This window comes from Cynocephalus volans, chromosome 9, assembly GCF_027409185.1.
Source record: "Cynocephalus volans isolate mCynVol1 chromosome 9, mCynVol1.pri, whole genome shotgun sequence".
Lineage (NCBI taxonomy): Eukaryota > Metazoa > Chordata > Mammalia > Dermoptera > Cynocephalidae > Cynocephalus > Cynocephalus volans.
In genome coordinates, this window is record NC_084468.1 from 99,935,699 (window position 1) to 99,940,178 (window position 4,480).

At 43.0% G+C, this 4,480-nt stretch overlaps 1 pseudogene; it reads right to left on the minus strand.

Annotated features, from left to right (window-relative positions):
* Positions 1-1,561: 1,561 nt before the first annotated feature.
* LOC134385766 (bifunctional apoptosis regulator-like) lies at positions 1,562-2,201 on the minus strand (annotated as a pseudogene).
* Positions 2,202-4,480: the final 2,279 nt, after the last annotated feature.

Consider the following 4,480-nt stretch of genomic DNA (forward strand, 5'->3'; position numbering starts at 1 on the left):
ATAATAAATGGAACTGCTCGACAGAACCCCCGCCGTGTATGAGTGTCCTTTAAACCGGGCTGGTTGGGGCCAGCAGCTGTGCTCACCTCTCTTCACAGCTCTCTTCCCCTGTCTCCTTCCAAAGGGGACTGGAGGGAAAGAGTAATCCGGGCCATTCACTCGCCCACCAAAAGGAACGAGGCTAGGGCTGTTCGGGTCGGCTGGTGGCGGGCCAATATTATTGTAGAGCAGATGCTTCTTCTGTCACTGTGGAATAGGCTTTGTGGAGAGACATTCTCTTCTTTTCTTTGGTCTCTGTTGGTGACTTTCCTTGTGTCAATGCACTCCAGTGGCTGGCAGACCATCTATGTGGTGGTTGTGGTGTCTAGCCACTTTTGCGGCAGCTGTGGTTACTGTGGAGGCTGTGGTAGGCCACCCATATGCAGGTGATGTTTGGGGCATGCTCCTTGGCACTGGCAGTGTGCCTGGTTGTGGGGGGCTGGTCCAGTCCCAGATTCAGGCCTCAGGTCCCCGGGCAGGCCCCAAGGTGCTGGTGGTGTGCCTGATTGTGGGAGGGGTTCCGGTCTCCAGCTCCATATCTTAGGGCCCTGGGTGGGCCCCAAGGCACTGGTGATGTGCCTGGACTGGAACTAATTTTTTTGTCTTTTTCTTACTTCTAAAATGGGTGAACTTCCTGTGGTGACCAGTACTTGAGCCGTGTGGTTTAGCTAAATTGCTGCTTTGCTGCTGATTCTCTAGGGAAGGCTTTTTGTGCAGCTCAGGTTTTAATGGTTGACTTTATAGGCACTTCCGGCTCTCCAGAGACCAGGTGCACCTGGCTTGCGTAGAAACTCTGATCTGGGTCTGAGTCTTTTCATCAAACTGTACCCTGTGTAATTCTACATTCCTGACTAGTCTCTTCTGAGTGGTCCTTTGCTGATTGGAGTGCTGGTCAGCTGTCCTTGCTCTGCCCCAGTGTTCCCCCAGCAGACCTATCTCCACTACTGCCTGTGCTCTAAACACTTCCCATGGGATGGACTGTGTGCCGGTCCCTTGTGATGACTCAGTGGCCTCCAAGTGGCTCCTTTTTTTCAGTTGTTATGGTTCCTTACTCCTATGTGGGTCCACAGGAACCCTGTTAGTGGTCTTGCTGGACTTGGGGCCACCAAGGCTTTCTCCCCTGCTGTCTCTGAGCAACTTCATCCAAAGGGCACAGCTGTGGCTTTTGCCAGCTCCTGCTCCATGTACTCAGCAGCTCCAGTCTTAAAGTGGCTGTAGCACAAAATGGTCAGAGTGGTTTTTTCTTTCTCCCATTGTGGCTTCTCCTGCCTTCATGCTCTCTGTAGGTCTCTCCTCCTCTTCCCCTGAGCTCTATTGGCCCCAGCTTGGCTGTTGTTGCTTTTTCATAGCTGTAAATTGGTTGATTTGTGGGAGAGGGTGACACTGGGGACTGTCTATTCTGCCATCTTGAGTGTAAGCTTTGATCATACACTTTAAATGGGGTGAATTTTATGATATGTGGATTATATCTCAATAAAACTATTTACAAAAATATCAGTGATGTGGGACAAGATTTTGCTCCTCACCTTCCATTCAGTCTTTCAGATAAAAACATGTCTCTGTAGAGAGAGGCCCAAGGGCCCATCTGCTCCCACCAGAGGACAATTTCTTCAGCTGTCCCCTTGGCCACAGCCTTCTGGACCAGGAGGTCATGCTCTGATTCCCTGCTGCTCCATTGATACATGAGCAACACCATTGCCACACCAGTTAAAGCTGTGAGCACTCCAGAAAAGAATCCTCTTTCTCTTGGCTGATTCACTTGGCCTGTGTTGGAAGCTACAGGAATCAGATCATTCCCATATTTTTGAAAGGCTGCAAGACATTGGACTATGTCATTATTCTGTTGAATGTCTTTGAATCTCATTCTAATGGCATCAGGAAATAACTTTTCAATGGCATCCCTGAGGAGAATATTGACTTTGGGGAAACCTTCCCACTTTTCTCTGCATTCTGGACACTATTTTTTTCAAAGTCACCCACCATACAGCTAGACAGTGCTGGCAGAAGCTGTGCCCGCAGTTCAAGGTGGTGGGGTTAACCAGGATGTCATAGCAGCAGTGGCAAGAAAATTCGCTAACAGAAATCTGAGGGCCAATGCTTTGGAGAGGGTCATTTTTCTCCAGGCCCATAGTGTTCAGATTGTTTTTCTGAAGCTCCTCCATTTCTTAAGAAATTCTGGGATCTGTAGAGTAGGAAATTTCAGGCTTACTGCTGCAAAGAATCATTAAATCATTCCACTTGTTCTGGATCTGACCTGGCCATCACCCCCAACCCCAACCCCCATGGAAGCAGAGCTCTGACATTTTTAAAAGGGGTTTTGTGAGAAAGCTGCAGAGACTGTGGTCAGACAACTTGGTCAGAGTTCCTAGATTATTTTCCGTGGCTGAATGTTGAGGTTGTACCATGGACTTCTATAACATTGGTACTTTTCTAAGACATTTTTCCTCTAGGCAAGTCAAATTTAATATGATTGAAAATAATATCCTTAAACTTACTGCTGTACTTACTAGGCTAAATTACTTAGTTACCGTTTTTCATTTTCACTGAAAATGTTGTGCTTCATTTTTTATGGTTTTCCACAGAAGAAAAAGTATTTAAAGTGCCTAAAAAGCTATTCTTGCTGTCTGCTCTCTTAATTCTCTGCAAGTGGGAAGCTATAATTGCTGTCAGCCTAAGTCATCTGAACGTTAAGTCTTATATAGCCTTTTATAGGGTTTCTGATTAAAACAAATAACTTATTTGTTTTTAACATACTTTAACATGTTTAAAATAAATGATATTTTATTTGTTTAATAAATAACAATAAATGATATAAATAATAATAATTAATATAATAATTAATAATAAATATAATAATTAATATCATAAATATTATTATTTTATAATAAAAATAATTTGTTTTACAATAAATGGTAAATAAATGCTTTTTGCCAAATGCATTCATTATGTTTTACTTATTTTTATGTTATTACTTAAATAAATATTTGACAAACATTTAGATGTAATATGTCCTCTCTCTATATATGTTCATTTATGTAAATCTTTGGTAGTGTTATGTGACTCCAAATTTGATTACAGATACACAGCATCCTGAGTGTAAGACCAAGCAACTTCTATGGTGAAGAAGGTTTTCCTTCATTTATTAAAGCTCTAAGGTATTTCCTTAAAACTCCTTGAAAGAATTAAGTTCTGTTTGCTAATTAGTATTCTTGTCAAACTGTCATGAAGTCACCAAAATAGAAATCCAAAGATGACTGAAGCAAAGAGAGAGCAGCATCTTTAAGTATTTATCAGTTAGAAAATAAAAATTCATGGGGCTTATTTCAGGCAGCATTTTATAGGCTTATTTTTTTTAACCTAGAAGAGATCTTAGAGATCTTATAGTTCAACACTACAACACCCTCTGCCACCATCCTGCACTTTCCCTTCTGGAGGAGTGTAGTGGATGCTGTTGCATGGTGTCCCACAGAGATGCCACTTATTACAGCTCTGTACCCATCCTGCAACTTGTGGGTGCTTTCCTGCTGAAGGCTCATACCTGTGATCTTCAGAGAATTGCCTGTGGGCAATGAAACCCCTCACCTATAGGGGTTGCTGGAAGCCCTGGGAGTTCTTAGGATATCTCGCCTGAGCACCCCACTCCCCACTTTACATAGTCAATGATGGGTGCAGGGGCACAAAAGCCCCACTTTCTTTGCCTTTGTATTAGTCCATTTCTGGTGCTTATAACAGAATACCTGAAACTGGATAATCTACAAAGAGATGGAATTTATTTCTTACAGTTTCAGATGTTGGAAAGTTCATGGTCCAGGTGATGCATCTGGTGAGGGCTTCTTCTGGGTAGGAACTCTCTACAGAGTCCAGTGGCAATGAGGGTATAAGATGGTGAGAGAATGGGCTGAGCAAGAGGGAGCTAACCTCACTTGCTCTCCTTATAAAGCTATCTGCACCATGCTCATTTCTCCATGAATGGATCAATCCATTCACTAGGGCATAGTCCTCACAATCTAATCGCCTCTTAAAGGCCCCACCTTTTGAATACCATAATCAGAGTTCCCATCCTCTTAGCAATGTTACAATGGAGGTCAAGCTTCAATGAGTTTTGGGGGCACATTCAATCCACAGCAGGTTCCATGTGTTTTACCGACTTTGAGGTGTAACTTCCAGAGCACCCAGTATTATCAGGCTGTCTCGGAATTCTATGGTTCCTGGAAGCACGTAATATTCTGTCACTGGAATCCTTGCCTTTGGGTTGGCTTTCAGAAGAACTTGCCCTATTATCGCCTATAGCATTTTACAAAGAAAAATATTAGACCTAAGAAGGTTAAGTGACTAGATTCATTAATGAAATTTGTAAAGTGAGAGAGAGAGGGAAGAGGTTGGATGGCATGTACTTCAGTATTTAATGGGCAGCAAAATCTTTAGAGCAGTGATTCTAAAC